This window comes from Sparus aurata, chromosome 8 (assembly GCF_900880675.1).
Source record: "Sparus aurata chromosome 8, fSpaAur1.1, whole genome shotgun sequence".
Lineage (NCBI taxonomy): Eukaryota > Metazoa > Chordata > Actinopteri > Spariformes > Sparidae > Sparus > Sparus aurata.
In genome coordinates, this window is record NC_044194.1 from 12767441 (window position 1) to 12786407 (window position 18967).

Consider the following 18967-nt stretch of genomic DNA (forward strand, 5'->3'; position numbering starts at 1 on the left):
ATATTCATATACTTTTTTTTTACTGTCAACAAAGACCTTAAAAAGATCAACACAGATAGCTCAGACACAACTCATCCTACAATCAGTGAAGCCAAGGCCTAATATATCTCATTCAACAGTGCCACGGCACTCCGTTGTCGTCCAAAAACTATTAAAAACACATCAGTGAGCCACACTGTCGCACTTGGCAACATGTTTCTTCATTACCAAGAACGTGGGCACTGAAGTTTATTTTGAGTCTGTCTCACATGCAGTGCACGACTGTCAGCTAAAAACACTAAAATCCCCTATCTTGAAGAAGCTAAACTGCTCAGCTATTCTAGCAGTGTGAACTGAAAAGAACAAACGAAAAGAAAGCATTTATGCATGATTAACCAGTATATATCTTCAGTAGGAATAAATTGGCTGAGAGTCACAGAGGTAAAGAACTCAAACGTATAGACTTGACTCAACCAGATGTTGGTTTTGGTCCTTTAATGGGATTTTTCACAATACTAAAAAATATACAAAATAAAATCACCCTCTCTTTTTAATTTCATCTGCTGTCTTCAGTCCCTCTCTGAGTCACAGGGGTGACTCTACAGAACAACCTCCACAGTTTGTTATCTATCACAGTGGTAACCATGTCACATTCACATTCACATTCAGAGAGATGGACACAAACACAGGAAGAACATGCAAACTCCACACAGGAAGGATGTGAACCAGAAAATCAATCCAAGACTGTGTGTGTGTGTGATCACTGAGCCTCTGTTTCACCACAAAGCAAAGCTTCTGTGAGATAAATATATAGAGCCCACAACACAGCAGAACAAAATTCATATCTCCTGTCAATATGAGCTTCTCACAACATTCATCAAACTGTAACCCAAGTGAGTAAAAGTAAAGCTTATGGCTGAAACACAGCACCGAGAGCTGATAAACATCACAGATGCTTTACAGAACGTTTGGATAATCAAGTTTACTACTGAAAAAACATTTGTCATTAAATGTACTGGACAGGTTTATACAAACAAAATAAAAAAATAAAAGGTATCACCCACCTGTTGAATTATTTTAAAGTCTAACTTGCACTAAACATGTGGTACTGTAAAGGGGCTTGTGTATTCCCTCATGACTCATGATTGTGAGTGTATCATTAAACTGTGATACGTACGGCAATTTTATTTTTCTCCCCGCTGAATACCCATCGACCTCTGATCGGTCAGGTCAATCCTGCCTGACCCTGCACTGCTAACAGATATATTAAATTGATTTGTCCATGCTAAATAGGCCACTAAGCATAACTTATGCAAATGTGTGACATGGTGATGTAGGGTGACCTGTATGTGAATTAAAGGCGGTACTACTGATGCCATGTTTCAGGAGCAGTCAGTAAATTGACATGATTGACCCGGATGTTGTCCATGGAATAAATCCATAGTGGGAAGCCGGGAAAAACAAAAGAAGAAGACGATTATATTAATACAATACGTATTATGTAATATACAGCACCGAAAAGTAATGCAGTTTTTTCACCGTTCGCTGTGAAGCCTGTTTGCCGCTCCCTAACTTGCTTGATATGTCACGTAATCGGTCAAATGGATGAATGTCCAGTAGCAACTAGCTGAAGGGTTCATATCGCCACCTACCGTGGTGGAGTCGGACATACCTGCGTCAATAAATCTATTCTGCCCTGGTGCTTGTATGCTGGGACAATGGCAATAGTCCAGTATAATAAGTCCCCTTTCGGGAAATAACTGCTTTTGAACCTCAGGTAAAAAAAATCTTAGGTTGTACTGAGGGCCAGTGGCTTAAGTATCAGCGGTGCAACCGGTACAGTTGCACCGGGGCCCAGACGCCGTCAGGGGCCCATGAAGGAAGAAAGAAAACAAAAAAAACAAAAAAAAACAGCTGTCCAGAATTGCCACAGGCCCTGTTTTTGTGAATGAAATATCTGGGGGCGGGTCGGTAAGGTAACGCTGAGTGGCCTTGATGCCTGTCAGTCATGATGAGTCGCGTCTCGTCACCTCTCTGCTGTGTCAGCACCTGAGCACTGTGATGCATGTCTCTCTCCCTGGCCGAGAGAGTTACCAAACCGTAAAACACCAAATAATAGCCGGGGCATTTATTTGTTTCAATCACTTAACAGACCAGGCGTTTATTTGGGACCAGGCGGCAATTGGGACAGGTGTTTAATTCCTTCCTCTCAAAAATCCGGGATGAAAATGTCACAAACTTCTCCAGCTTCTCGGTGAATTCTCTGGCATCCCTCTGCAAGTGAAGTTGTTGCGGCGGAGGAAACGATTTCACCAACCAGCACTCGCTGCAAACTCCTCATCTCTGCTGTCCCTCATGGTGACATACATTTGTTTCGCCATCGCCCTGATCATTTTGCGGGACACTCTCTCATGGCGTACCCGTTTGCTGATAACTCATTCCCGCATGTTTATCTCAAGCTCCTCGCTATAGCCTTCTTCCTACCTCCACCAGGCAGCCTGGCCCTGTTGCTGTCCTCCTCGGACAGACACTGAAGCTCAGTTTGACTCACTCTCTTGGGGTCGACAGAGAAATGTCGAGGCGTAGAAGAATAAATAAATAAATAAATAAATAAATAAATAAATAATATAATATAATATAATATAATATAATATAATATAATATAATAAAAAAAATGGCCGTCCATCGGCCCATTATTGATCGGCCCACCGGGAAAATCCTGGTACTCCCGATGGCCAGTCCACCCCTGCATTAGCAGTTCTCTCAAGTGGCCGCGCGCGTAGGCGCCGATTTCTGTTTTTGCCCGTGGGTGCTTAATTTTTTTAATTTTTTAAATTTTATTTTTTTGGTGCTCAAATTAAATGAATACCACCAAGGTAATGATTGTCACAAACTGACTTTTATTTAGAGCTGTCCCAAATTATTATTTTTGAAACGATTAATCTAGCGATTATTTTTTCGATTATTCGACTAATCTAACGATTAATTTAACGTTACATGACCAAACAAAAGTAATGTAGTAACTGTAACTGTCGTTGGTAACTTATATGAGGATAAAGATACTGCAGTTGTAGGTGGAGCAGCGTCTGTCCTCCTGCCTGTCCTACCAACTCTTCGTCACATTTCTGCTCGAAAAACAGCGTCTGTCACCGGCAAAAACCTTGAACTCACTCAAGTGGTTGTGTTGATAGAAATCACTGCGATGGTCAGCCCTCCCGACCAAGACTTCAGTGAAGTTTCCCTCAGAAAACAGCCTCCGTCCCAGCAAGTGACAGAGTCACAGAGCGACCTGTTTACTGATGGCGATTATGTAATAATGTAATTTAGCGCAAACTCTTTCACCTTCCAGGATGTTTAGGGGTCAGGGTTCTCAATCACTACACATTATAAACTGTCCGCGGGTTTAGATTGACAGGGGGGACACCTGTGAAACAACCCCAACGTCATCATCATGACGTGTACCGTCACGTCTCTTTAGGAGCGGCAGCGCAGCTTTCTGTGTGAATTACATGGCGGTTCGTCTTTATTCCAGCGGTGCTTCGCACTGTGTGAATGACCAACGGTGGAGAATTGACGAACCACTGCTGCGGCGTTAATGCAGCGTCTCTGTGTGAGAGGGGCTATTCTCAGCCTCTGCAGGTACTCTTTTTTTTTTTTTTTGATTGGCCAGTGGATGCTCAACGTTGTCAATGGGTGCTCGAGCACCGGAGCACCCACGGGATCGGCACCTATGGCTGTGTGTGTAAGTCCAAGCGTGTGTGTGTGTGTGTGTGTGTGTGTGTGTATGCGCGCGCTTGTGTTTAGGGGCACAGAAAAAATAGTTGCACGGGGGCCTATCACCATGATGTTACGCTACTGCTGAGGGCATATTTAGCTGAGCTGTTCTGCTTGCAGCTAAGATTTTGTATTACTGTTCCGGCTTAATATGATTTTAACCACCAACAAGCTAACAGGTACACAGTCATTACTCGCAAAGTTGTGTAGCTCGCTACTGTGTTAGCAAACATAACTGTTTATTGACATGAACATCATTAGCATTTATTTTGAGTTGTTTTTCTGGTCACCTAAAGTAACATTTGACTGTACTTTTGTTTGTTTATTTGGTCTCCACAAACTATCTGGGTCTTTAGGGAACTTGGACTGAGAGAGCTAACTTTGACAATTTTCTGTATATTTACCAGCTAACCTTTGCTAACTTAGGCCCCTGATGTGTTGCTAGGCAATTAGCCTGGAAAACGATAGTTCAGCCAAGCTTGTTTGCTCAAAAGAAGGGTTTCTGGAGGTTGATGAGATAAGGCTGACACATTTTTCATCATTAGTTAAAATGTAGATTATTTTTACTCAATTGATTGGTTTGTTATTTGGTCAAAACATTTCAGCAAATAGAAAAAAAATGACCATAACAGATTGATTTTCAGTTGATCGATGAGTCAGTTGGTAAAATCTAAGCAAAACAAAGTGCTAAAACGGGCCAAAATGTTCTGTAAAGTTGGGTAAATGTCTTTTAACTGATCGCCTTTAACTGATTGTTGTCAGATGTAGACTCAAACTCTGTATCGTCGCCAAGTAACATGAAACGATCAAACAGGTGCAAAATATAGTTTTGTCACTAAGAAATTGGTGGAGATTTATTACTGTGCCAGACCGAGTAGCCTGTCTGTGATGTTGACATACCGCCGCCATCAAAGAGAAAGGTCTTAAAAAGCACCCTGAAATTAATCTGCATAAGCGGAAGCAAGCTGTTCACACCTCTCAGTGACTGGAGAGACGAGCAAAAGAGGATGCAAAGATTAAGAACACAAGTGATTTTTCAAAATATAACAGTTTGTTACTTTAATGTTTTTTAACACCTTTCTCAGGTGCAACTTCAGGAATTAGCTGTCAAAATGGCTGGTGCGGAAAAAAATGTTAAGGTACTGCAGGCAGTGAAACCACCAAATTGCTTTAACTCTGGTGACAAATTCTCACTTTTTAAACTTTTCTAAATAAACTTTCATCTGACTAATAGCACAGAACTTGGGGTAATAGTGCAGAAAGGTTCAATTTGATGGAAATAACGCCATGAGACAATGCTCATCCTCTGTGACGACTTGCACAGACACCCCAGAGGTGTTATCCCTAAAGGACGAACAGCAGAATTTCTCTTGCCAGCTGCTTTGTAAAATTGGCACTCAGGAAAATTTGTTCAGTTATATAACCTACCTGCTTTCCATGGGTTAAGGTAAATAGCTCAACGACATTGCTAAGTGATACCTGAGGGAATGATGTAAACAAGCCTTTCCCACATGCCTCAGGGGAAGGGTCTGTTTGGAAAAACTCAATACGTCCCATAAACTGCAAACAAATAGCTAATCTTCAAGGTTGAATTAACAACCAGCTTTTATGTGGAGAACAATCAGCACTGAGCTGGGGTACTACAGAGTAGAGTCTTCAGCTTGACCAGCGAAAATTGTTCTTTTGGGGATCTTGTGGTAATTTAAGTGATCGGTACGGCCTTATGTCTCTCCAGCAGCAGCTGCCGTACTGCCTCACATAAAAGCCCAGCTTGAGACCCAGGCTGGCGCTGCAGCCAGGACAGTGAATATTCCACTATTGATTCTCACATCATTGCAGACTTAGTTGTAAATGTAAAGACGCATCGCCCTCTCCCTGTATGCTCACTTTGCCAGAGCCGTGATCAGCCAGAGTGGGAGCTTAATGAACCCTGTTTCGTGGTCGGCACTGAAACCTGTTTTTCCAGGTACACAGCAGGAAGATGATCAGCCCATCCCTGATACAGACAGGTCTGCTCTGAAGGGGGTCTTGAAACACTGGGCGAGTGCAGTATTACTTCTGCGGTCAGACAGGCTAGAGGCCACATTACAGGGCTCACATTGATTTGATCTAATCTGCTCCTGGCCTCCAGTCTGGCATGAATGAGTTCCCTGAAGGTTGAGCTGCTGCCACGCAAACGACCCTGGCACATTAAATCTGAGATGTGTGCGGGCAGCAGGGGTAATGGATGAGCGGTTCGGCTGCAACTTGGTTTAGCACTCTATAAGCACTCATCAGAGCTCCCTTAGCTCAACACTGCTCCCTCAGCACAGTACAAAAACAGGCACTGCCTCTATAACCGCGGGAAACATCACCTCCAGCTTCAAACCTTGACCATTTTAATAGAGAGTGCATTTTATATGCCTACATGTATAACCCAAAATATGATGTCAGCAAAAAATACCTAGAGCGGCAGAGAAAACAGAAATAAACCAAAATCTATCCAGCGCTTAATTTGCAGAGTTTTCTGGTGCTTAAGAGCTCCACAAATGTTACCATTTGAAGTTTTAAACCTTCTTTAGCTTGCAGTTAGAGGCCTCAGCACATTGAGAGCAAAGCCCATTATCTCGCTGTCTCTCTCCTACACAGAGGTTCTCAAACTTTAACCAGTAGTCTCTCACTTCCCGGCTCTGACAGCATTTAACTGTGATTAAGGAGTCAGAGTTCATGATGAGCTGTGGGCAAAAACAGAGAGAGAAAGCAGAAGAAAAAAGCATGTAGCATGAAGGCCTCAGCTTCTAGAGACTGCAGCTAAATTGTCTGAGGTGATGAGGACCCCCTGTGGGTTGTGGAGTGTAGGCAGCGAATCCCACACAAGTCTGAACCTAGAGAAGCTTCAATCCAGCCCATTAACTGGCCTGGCCTGGGTCAGTGTGCCTAACTAAAGGACACATACACTAGGCAGCCCGGACTCTCAGAGCTCATCATGCATAACAGTTGGAATGTGGATAACCTCACACACAATGAAAGGTCCAATCCCAAGGTGCAGTGTATAATCCCCTGGGCTGGAACAAAACAGATCACGTTGAAGGCTGGCAGATAGTAAACTTCTGAAGGTGATGTCCAAAGAATGGGCTGAGCGAGCCATCGTGGTGGTGCTGAGCTTTGAAGTGTGCTCAAGAGTCTGCATGATCAGGGGCTGGCTGCAACCGGATTAAAACCCAGCAGCTTTCAGCAGCGGGCTTCATTCAGAAGTTCTCCTGAACTTGGCCTCTTCAGCAAAATGTTTGTTCTCTACGTGGGGGAGTCCATGCCAAAGAAAGCCTCTCAAAGCCAAATTCAGAATGAGGGCCTGAGTCAAGCTCTTTAAACGGCACAACATCTCTCTGCCATTCAAATAGCATCAGTTTTTTCAGAGTTTTATGTAGGATTGAGCAATATAAAATTACTTATATTCATAGGTATATCAAAATTTCAAATGAGATATAGGAGGAGACAATACTATTTTTATTCGTATAGTCTGATGTTGCGTTATAATACATTACTTTTGTCTTCCATAAAGCGGTGCCGGTGTTTGCATCGCTCCTTTCTCGCTCAAAAGTTTCTCTGCAACAGTGGAGGGAGACGTGGTGCTGGTCCAGACTGCGAGCTGGCAGGTAAAGTTTGTTTAATTATTAGATTAGTGGTGGGTTGCGGTGCATGCGCTGCTGTTGATTGGGGTTTAAAATATTGTAGTAAAACCAGCAGATAATTGTCCTTTATTTTGGCAAGTTTCCCCTCACTCACATTGAGGGTCTAAGGACGGAGTGTGTCGCTAACTGTAAAGACTGTGAAGGCCACTGCAGCAGTGTGATTGCGCTTTTGGGCTGTATGAATACAATTGATTTGATTTGATTTTAACCAGTCTGGTGTTACTTTTGAAAACAACTGAAGGAGAATTTTTAAAGATACTACTAGTTTTAGTTAAAGCAACATTAGGTTGAAATTGGCATTTTGTGCGACATTGTGCGCCCGAAGTTACATAGTGATAGGGGGGCGGAGTGGCTGATATGGTTTTTCAAGCAAGCTGATTACCAAAATTTGGAACTGATATACATTTGCAGTAAAGATAATAATCTTGTGTGTCCAAATTTAGAATGACCAGCCATGGAATGTATCTAACTAATTTAATCAAGTACAGCACTTGAGCAAAATGAAGGTACTTCACAGTACCATCGCAGAGTGTCAATTACTGACAGAGGAAGGGGGCTGCATCAGTCGGCATTTTTAAAATAATTTAGTACATCAGCAATCATTAAAATCAGATAATCGATATGTTTTGCGCATGTTGATATATTGTGCAGCAGGGAAGGAAACCTTGTGCCTGTTGGACCTCACATGTGGCTTTCACTTAGAATTGAAGATATAGCACAACTTGTTCTAAAAAACACCAACATGTATATCACGTATCTCCATTTATTGAAAAAAAATAAAATACCCAGCTGGACGCAGGGCAAGAGCAGACTTCAATTTGAATCACGGTTGGACTGGTAAAAAACGCCGGCCACTTGAGGTGGTGGGTGCAGACACTCGCTTGCTTCTTTGCCAACTCCAGCTGAGAAAAGCACATTATTGCTATTGGAATATTTGGCACACCGCCAAACTTCACTCCTCGCTGCCAGAGTCACTCACTGTCACATCACTATTATTAACACACACTGTTGACACTTGAGGAATAACTTAGCTCCTACAAGACATTAGACGGCAAAACGCTCTGGCTCCTGAGAGCCTTTCACTCCCCGCTCACTCTTTAGCTGGGCTTGTGGCAAAGCAAAGCAGCGTGACTCATTGTCTTGACGAGGCTCCCGCATCGCCTCATGAGAAGAGTGCACCTCCGAATTTCATATTGTCTGATTTAGGCTTTGTACCGCTAGCTTTGTTCGTTTTTCTTTCTTTTTTTTTCTCTCCTTGACAGATCTGAATTTTTAAATTACACTCCATGACCAGAATTAATAGTGGCAAGTCACTATTTCAAAATGAAAAGACGGGCTTTCTTTACGGGTTTTAAATGCTAAAATAATCGTTTTAAGGAACAATGAAACAATTGCCTACAATTTAGCTGACACAAGAATACGTTATATACGGCTCTTCAGTCAATATGAGCTATTTGTAATCAGAGTTATTCAATAAAAGCCCGACTCAACATTCAGCTATTCATCACGGCTCCCTCCTTGACTCAATGACGCAGACTAATAGAGTGAAAAGCAGACAGGACTGGTACCAGGGGTCTGGAGGGAAAGTGATGATTGTTGTGTAAAGGGGGTAAATTTGCACTGAGTGATAAATGCCTCTCAGCTTTGTTAAACTTGTGGCTGTAAAAGCTGCCAATACCCTACAAGACAGGCCCCACTGTCCCCTTCATGTTCTGCTGACGCCCATTACACTGTTATTTATTAGTCCTCAGGAAGCCCAGACACGACACGTGAACCGTTTAGATACATCCCTGAGAGCTTGACAAATGAATTTTTAAATATACAGAGGAAACTGCCAATAGTCATGGGGGCAGTTCTGCTGAATTGGAATAACAGCGTGCTGCAGCCTCTGCTGTTGGGCGTGTCATTTGTCCTGCCCTAATTCATCTTAGCCGAGCCCTTGTGTGTTCACAGTCCCCGGGGGGAGAGAGCAAGTCCACAACACAGCACAGAGACTCTCTGAACAGAGTTTGCTGTTCAGACAGTTCACGATAATGCACCATATGCTCCCTCCTGATACCACCTTCAGTTGGATAACAAGTAACAAGATCTGACCGTTGCCTATTTGGAACCACAAAACTAATGAGTGAATAACTTAATTCTATGCATTACTGATTAAAACGACTGGCCTGGTTGTTTATCGTGCAGAGGATCTGATCATTTGTCCAAGTTCTATTCAGGATGTGAACCTGGATCAATACCGGCCCCGCAGGTGCCAGCCAGCTCCTCCACAGCGCTTCCCTAACAGGGTTAACGGGGCCGGTGGTAGACCAAGACAGACAAGGTCAGGTCACCTCGCGCTTTATTCTAAACAAGCACTTAAGAGTGATGCAGCTTAAAGGAGCGGCTCCCTCTTTCCAATAAAACAGGCTGTGTTGAGCAGTAACGCGTGCTGGCTGCGAGGGATGCTCCCGCCTCAGCGCAGTAAACCAGTCACTTGTTGTTCAACAGAACCTGACACGGCTCATGAAAGCTCCGGGATCAGCAAATTGTTACACAGCCCACTGCTCCTTCCAATTAATAATTTACCCTTAGCCCTGTCCTGGAGAAAACAAACCCTTTGCTCTCTCGCCACAGGACAACAATGAAAAAAGCAATCAGAGCAAAAGTGGACATTTATCTACAGTACACACCAATACACAGTGACCGGAGTATGAATAAAGCCACAACTGCAACTGCATCACAGACATAACACACAAAAGTAGATCAGTCACGGGCAAACAACACAGCCGCTCAAAGAACAGTGTCAACCCGATAAAAAAAAACTGGTACCACAGCTAATTTGCACACATTGATTTCCTATTTTCAATTATTAATTCTAATTAGGATGAAGTAGAATTTGCCATGGGGCAACAGCTGTCGATGTGAAGGGGTGCGGTCACAGAGCGGAGACTGATGCACATTCATGTAATGCCAATAGGGGCACCCCCTTCAGCCTCACGGGAAAGTCAAAGAATCCTCAGGGCAATATTTCATGAATGTTGATGCAGCTGTGTGTGTTAAAAATTCAGATGCGCACAGACATTTTGTAGACAGCAGAGAGGAAGCAACTGAAGAAGGGCGTTTACTCAAGTACTATATTGAAGTCCAATTTTTGACATACTTATCCTTTACTTGAGCATTTGCATTCAGTAGTACTTTGTAATTCTACACATAGGCAGAGACAGAGATTCAAAGGGGCACTATGGAACATCTGTGTTGTGCTGGAAGCCAGTCGTTCGTTTCTGTCAGTGGACACCATATCTAAACTTTTGTTCACTACTCTTGCTCTTTGTTAGCGGACCGTAGAGAGAGACACTCAGACAAGGCACTCGAGAATGAGTACTTGAGAAGTCACATCCTGTTGACTGTCATGGGAAAATCTGAATGAAGTCCTTCACAAGGAAAATCCACAGTCCAACAGCACAACGACTTGATCAAACAACAAATCGTCCACAGACATGTTAAGGCAACCGAGAGAGACGAGGACGGACTAATTGTTGATGTCTGCTCACAGATGGCCAATAAAACTAATCGATGTAAATTGCTACATAGAGCCTCTTTAACATCACGCACACTGACTCCACATTCCACTAGTACACGGACTACCTTCAGTTAATAAAATAAGATGTGCTGTCATTTAAAGAACTACCAAACTGTATACAAAGGAGTTGAAATAGTCCTCAACTTGACCCACCACATTAAAGCACTACTTACATATTAATGCAGGAATAATTATGAGCCTAACACTGGCTGGGGCGAGTCTGCATAACGAGTACTCTCACTTTTCATACTTGAATAAATGTTTTGTTTTTCTGCCAATACTTATGTACTTCTGGATAAATTAGCTCATGAATCGAAGCCCATTACTTGTAATGCCTGTCTGTTATTACTATTGTTACCCAAGTAAATGATTTGAATCTTAGAGAAAGTTACGAGCTGATGTATTATTTGTTCATATTTGCAATTGATATGGTTAAAAAATAAATAAACAAACAACTTAAGCTTGGAAAAGGTGTGCCATTTAATGATAACAGTCTTTTAAATGTAAAAGGATGAAAAAATCACATTATATGAATAAACTTCAAATCAAGATGAGAAGAATAGACCGTCTCCTCTGTCCGAAGACAAAACCAACATCTATGTTTAGTGTCACATGAAACAGTCAAGTACAGGCAATTACAATAAATCATGATCTCTTAATGAACTGGGCTGAATTACCATCTCTGCTATTGAATAACTATGGAAGTCTTACTGCGTCAGACCATCTAATCAAGGTACCTGATGCAGAACAATAGCCCCTCAGCGTTGAGCTCCAAATGAAAGACAATGCAGGTGTGACATCACACCGTCAAGTGACGGATTGCCATAGTTTGGTTCTGTAACATTCCTCTGAGAAGCTCATGTTAATAATTGTGTTATATGGCATCCTGAACATACTAATTATGTGGTATAATGGGCTAATAGACTATTCATAATGCTTTAAAACAATAACAACTCATTATTACATATTATTTATGAAGCATTATAAACATGATGAGATGTGTAAAATCGTAGGAATTAAATACATTGTTTTGTGTGTTGCTCTTGCATTGACTTCTTTTCCTTCTACTTAAAGCAAAGATCGACCGAATATTGTAATTTATAACCAGCTCGTAATGTATTACCTCTGCTAGGAACGGGGATTTCAGGATTACAGTAACTTATAACCATATTATGATGCATCATAATGATGATTATGATGTGTTTGAAATGTATAACAACAATGAGGATTTTAATACACTTGCACAATTGTGAGTGACAAGCTATTATGAAGTACTGATACTCGACATTATAAGTAATTATAAAATGTTTTATAATGTGTTAGAATTATTGTAATGAAGCACACATTTCTTCACACATTATGATTAATGTTATAATCAGAATCAGAAATTCCTTTATTAGTTTTGCAAATGGGGAAATTTTTCCGTCACAGCAGCCAAAGGACAGTTCAATATAAAAATAAACAATAATAATAGTAAAAAAGTTGTAATATTACACGCCACTGTCCTTCATTTAGAGCTCAACTTTGAGGGGCTATTGTTGTGACTCAGGTACCATAATTAGAGAAATCATGTCTGGCACAGTAAGATTTCTGTAGCTATCCAATAACAGAGACGGAAAATTCAGTCCAGTTCATTAAGAGACCATGATTTATGCTATTTCACTGTACTTGAGTGTTTCACGTGATACTGAATAAACGTGTTTGTTTCTCTGCAGACAAAGGCAGCCATAGGTGAATCTAGGACTTAATACCAGGGGGTGCGAGCTTGAAACAGATTTTTTAAACCAGTTTGTTTTAGCATCAGCATGATATCAATTATCTATGTATGCGTCAGACTGCTGTACGGAAAACAGAAGGTTTTAAAAGCAGGTTTTGTTTCAGTGCATCACCAAACAAAGCCGCAAAAATTAACACCAGTGCAGCATGTGTACAGGCAACATCACATCCTGCAGCTGTTGGGCTGAACTCCAGAGTAGCTCGCTACTTTCAGTATCACACTGCAGAAAAACATTCATGACATCATCCAGTGTCCAGTGTGTGAATTATTTTTAAAAGATAAAGTATCGAGATTCTATTTATAAAATATTTTAAATGTTTCCCCAGTGGGTCATATGTGATCTTTGATTATCAAAATAGCAGGAGCTGAGTCTCATGTAGATGACTCCAGTTACTGTGCGTGCCATGACTTTCTTTATCTCAAAACAAACCTCAGTCTAAATTACCTAAAGTATTTCTATTACCAAATGTCCAACCCTCGTTATGCTTGAAGCGTGGGCGTTAAAACGTGTCACTTTAATGTTTCATAGAGAGCAGCGGTCAGTGGCAGCTAAATTGTTCTCTTTCTCACTCCTGCAGTGCAGTTAAGCTCATATTTCTACCATTTATAGGTCATGTGGTGAAATGCTTCTATTGAACATTTTTGTTTCCATAACTACAAATGCAGCTAAACTTGAACCCAGACGATTGAGCTATATTTTTGTCTTTGAACATACTTGAGTCAATAGTTGGTTGGGCTGCAGGAGATGATTGAGATGTTTGTTTTGTTCCCCCCAAAGTGAAAACCCAAATCTTTTTGGTAACATTCGGAATTGAGCTTAACAGCACAGCCACTGTTCTCTGTGAGGGAGTGAGCTATAAGGTTTGGATAGGGAAAAGATACAGTGTGAAAACAGTAGATTTTTTTGGAGGAGGGTAACTTTATTGCTGCTCTTAAGGTTGTTAAATTATTGTAAGCTTTAATTGACGGGGGCCACTTCCAAGTTAAAACTTGATTTGGAGCCCTACTATCTTATTTCCATATAATCACTTAGCACTGATGACTTGTGCAACAATTCAAGTTACAACATCAACAGCCCTCCAACTTTTGTAGATTTTGAGCACTGCCCACATTAAATCATTAAGAGCACTACCGAAAAAACAAAACCTTAGAGAATCTGACAACCCAAAAATGTTCTAATTCTGGCAGAAAAATGTTTGTGCTCATGTTTGACAGCCTCACTCATCGCAGGAAGCTGATAAAGAGAATAATCTTTCAGGGCCTTTAAAGCAGACCTATCATGTCCTTTGCTTCAGGGTAATTTTCTTGCACATGTAAAAGGTCTGGTCAGTTGTCCCACCTTTAACTCAGTGACTTTGTGACATCACACTATGTCACCATGTCACACAATTGCATAATTCAATGCCTAGCAGTTAGTTTGTCACATAATAACTGATTGTTGTTGTTAGAGGTGCTGGCTCAGGTGTGTGTGAGCTGACCAATCATGGGAGACTGAGTATTCGGGAGGAGGGGCCTTAAAGAGACAGGAGCTAAAACAGGGCGTTTCAGACAGAGGGGGAATGCACTGGCTGGGAGCTGCAGCACTGGACAGTACGAGAAGGTTGATGTGTTTTTTGAGCAGTAAAGCATGTAAACCTATTATACAGTTTTTCTCAATTGTTTACACACAAAAATTGGTACTTGAGACACAATGACCACAACATGTAACTCATGCACCAACCCCCTGAACCAATTATGCTAAACTACAAGCACAATTCCTGCTTTACACTCAAATTGCAGTTCTCAAACACACTTTTTTCAAAACACTACACACAATTCTCTGCATTTGGCACAATTTTCATAAAGAAAATCTCTTGTTTTCACAAGGAACACACTGTCATTCAAAATTCTAAAGTTAATTGTCCTACTATGTGTACTGACTCATCACATGGGCAAACACCTGGACACCCTACACAACACACTCATTCCACCAGAGCAGCTCAGGTACATTGTCATTTGGGACAACGTAAGTTTCCACTGGGCTGCTCTGGTTCGTAACTGTTTCACTGCTCACCCACGCTTTATAGTTGTTTATCTCCCTCCATATTCTTCATTCCTCAATCCTATTGAGAATTTTTTTTCTGCCTGGAGATGGAAAGTGTATGACCAAAATCCACAAATGCGTATACCCTTTCTCCAAGCTATGGAAGACGCATGTGGATATATAGCAGTTGGTGCTTTTCATGGCTGGATTCACCATGCTAGGCGATGTTTCTCTTGCTGCTTGGCCAGGGAAAACATTGCTTGTGATGTGGATGAGGTGCTGTGGCCAGACCGAAACAGAGGAGAGCATGCTGCAGTTTTTTGTTTTTTTTTGTTTGTTGGTTTTTTTTACTGTAACTGTAACTGTAACTGTGTACAGTAAATTCTTCTGTTGTTTTGTATGTAGATTGTATATTGTTGTATGTGCAACTTTGTGTTGGTTGGGATGTACACTGTGTACATTGTGTTTGTGGGAAAATAAAATATATCTGTTACCGTGTATTTGTGTGTTCTGAGTAGAAAAACTATATTCTCAAATATTTTACAACACACTTATGTATGTACTGACTGTAGTAAGTGTAACTGAACAAAAAAGGCCTAAGTCATTATGATGAATGAAGAAGTGTTTTCCATTCATCATAGTGTTTTACATTGAGCACACTAGTGTTCAACTGGTTCTAATAAATGTCTATTCATTAGATGGTTTGTGTGTGTCATTTGAAAACAAAATACCATTTTGAGAAGAAATAACATTGTTTTGAATGTAAAGTTTCATTTTGCAGGAGAATTGAGGGGTTTTGCCCATTGTGTGTGTGTTTTTTGATTTGTGTGTAGAGTTCTGAGAGCATGAGGCATGCTTTCAGAAAATGTGTGTAAACAATCGAGAAAAACTGTAATAGTAACCCAATATAAAATCATGATCCTGGAAATGAGCATTTTATTTCTCCTTTAAATATATTTTGTTAATTTTACATAGTTTACATAGTGTCACCATCACTGCTGCATTGCAAAGGTTAACAGACGAAACATGTCATTTGGGAATTTATTTGGGAATCTTATTTATTTAAGACTTTCTATTCTTATTTGTTTGCAATCAAATATTAGTAATGCAGTCCAGGGCCTAAAGTACATCAAGTATACTAACAGTACTTATTCACAGGACAGAACCGTAACAGGTATCTTGAGCCAAATTCAAACAAAACTAGAAACTGCACCAAAACTAAGACTAAACAGAACTCTAACAGTACATTTTGAATTATTACTGTCTAAAGAGTAGATTACTTTTATCATTACATATTCATGTCTTCATGCTGCGAATGTCTACAAGCAGTCCTGCCATTAAAAAACAACAACTTGATGTGTAAATGTTTCTCTCAATTTGATCAATTGAGTTATCTTAAGTTGTACCGATGCATTAGTAAAAAAGTATTATAATTAGAATCAAGGAGCATTCAGCACAGAGAGGTGTATGAATGCAAAAATGTTGTTGTTTTTTTTCCTTTCTGTATGTGTACGTCTTTATTTCTCTCTCTCCATGCCGTGTTTTTTAAGCAAACAGCACTCAGTTGTCAGTTGTTTACTCAAACCAATGAGTTTATGTGTCTGACATGTCAGAGCATATGGCTCTGTCCCTCACTGTAAACACAAACATGATTCTGTTTAAAGACGGACAATCAGAGCGCCTATCCACCTACGAAATTAATCCCAACAATACGGAAACACATACACACACACAAACACGGGATAATTGCTTTTTAATGATCTCACATTATGCAAATGCCCATCATGAAGTCATTAATCTTTGGAGGAGTTTATACCTGCCTGACCAACAGTAATGCCAACAGACTGAGCAGGAAAATACTTTTATTGGCCTCCAGCTACTTATATGTGCAATTATATGCCTTAAACCTGTGCATCTATAAGATTGAAGAACTGTCAAAAAGCAAAGCCAAAATATACCAGAAATCTTTAATTTTCGACATTCACAAAACTCCTGCTGGCTAACTGATATGTATCTAAAAACAGACGAAATGTGGTACAGTAGTTAGTTTAACAACCTCCCAAATTAGCATGGGATCCTGTGAAATATTTAAGTATCTGAAAAACAGAAGTTCGAAAAACCACAGCAGTACGTAATGCTCAATTAGGTATGAAGAGCAGCGGCACTGAATGGATATATCGACGCCACAATATGAAAGGCCAGAAACAGGAAAAACATCTCCTGCCTTTGATTAACACAGAGAAACTGTAGATTAAGGTTTTTTTTCCCCGCTTTATACCATCATTTCTCCAGGATAATATGGACTCTTTGGAGACGTCTCTGGGAAAAAAAAAAAGAAAAAGGAAAGGAAATCCTGGAGTTCATCTCAAATGAACTGCTGGCTCTGAAAGCACTGTTGTTCTTTCAGTCTCTGAAACTTGCTAGGCCCATGAATTATTCTCCCCAATCCCCGATTCTCAAAGTCAAAGCGAAGAGAAAAGTATACAACAGCAACTTAGGGAGTATTGTGTGTGTGTGTGTGTGTGTGTGTGTGTACGTGTGTGTGTGTGTGTACGTGTGAGTGAGAGAGAGAGAGAGAGAGAGAGAGAGAGAGAGAAGGAGTGTGTGAGAGTGACAAAAGAGACATAAAGAGAGAGAGGGAGGGAGAGAGGTACTGTAGTTAAATTAAAGAGGCAGCTAAGAAATGAATCGAGCCATCTGGGCAGAGCAGGAGGTTCCAGCATGGGGTATAAATTCCTGAATCTCAGTCCACATGACGTTTACTGTGACTGACAGGACGGCGTTTAAATTCTTTAAAACAAGCACAACGTTAGATTTAATCACCGGTCCCTTTTGATTAAAGTGACGTTGTCTAGTTTGAGGACAAAAAGAAGACACGAGAGGAAAAAAAAATCCATCAAAAACCTTATTTCAGAGTCGAAGCAAGGACCAGCGATATCGATCCGTGGACCTTAACCCTCTTTTTGTTCCGCGGCGGAGGGCGATTTTGTCATTCATACTACCGTACGCCTAAGCCTGGAATGGAAGTCAGTCCCAGGAACATGTCCCAGAATCATAATACAAGCCAATGTTTAAAGTGCGAGGCTGACAGAATCACATGGTGTCAAGTTTCTTTGCAAATCTAATTTCTCAGGGGGGATTCATCACTTTGAGGATGCGGGTGCCTAAACCAGTAAGTCAGCGTTTTCTGTCTTTTATCCATCCAAACTCAATTGGAAGGTCTTAATGAAGCGCGCGCTACAGGACACGATGAACTCCTATAGGTCTGCTCCTCGGCTCAGGCTTAACATTGTATCGGTCGACGACACGTGTTCAGTTGCTCCGTGCAAAAAAGACAATTTCAGCAGCATTCACCTTGTTTTTGTTGTATTTTCTCTTCCAGCTTTACAACTAATGACAAAGACACAGATTGGGATCCTAATGTATGCATCCCCGTGTCCGCAAATGATTACATTTCCTCTAAACTTTCCTTTGATCCTTATCATTCAGATGCCCTTTTTTCGATGTTTAGATCCCAAGCTACATCTCTTTGTTCCACTTAGTGAGCTCTAGCTATGCGATAGCGTCTCTTAGCGTTTTGTCCTTTTCCTTTTTTCCTCTATGGCAAAAGCCACCAATTTAATTGAATTTCTGGGCTTTTAATGTCTGCTTTAGTCTAATCAGAGCAAAGGAGAGTAGAGTTGTTTATCTCGACCTTGGCAGAATTAGCAGAGGGTATTTGTAGAGATGTTAATGCTTTGAAAAAAACAAAAAAAAAGCACAAACAATTCTACAAGATTGTAACCTGGGCTTCTGTTGATCAGTAAGTTAAAGGTGCTCATTCCAGACTGGCACTCAGGCGTCAGGGGGAAAGTGTGTTCTAGTGACAAAATGTTGTAAACTTACACCAAAGACACACTCTACAGTGATTCACCGACCAAAGCGCTGCCTTTTACATAAAACAATGCCAGTGTTGACTAATACATTTTATATGAGCTGACCTAGCTTCCAAGTCTTGCTCTGTTTTGTGACTGTATAATATTAAGTTGCTAGCGCTGGATGATTCATCAGTCACAGACGGTGGAAAGATAGGGCTGCCACTAAAGTAGGATGCAGGCATACTACTATCTCACACAAACAACATGCTATATAACCTTCTGAGAGGGTGGCACGACTGCAGGCGAGGCAGAACACAGTGGAAT

At 41.0% G+C, this 18967-nt stretch overlaps 1 protein-coding gene across 6 annotated transcripts in view; it reads right to left on the reverse strand.

The window, feature by feature from the left end:
* Positions 1-18967, reverse strand: part of megf11 (multiple EGF-like-domains 11) — an 80313-nt gene that overhangs the window by 25865 nt on the left and 35481 nt on the right. The gene's annotated exons all lie outside the window — the stretch shown is intronic.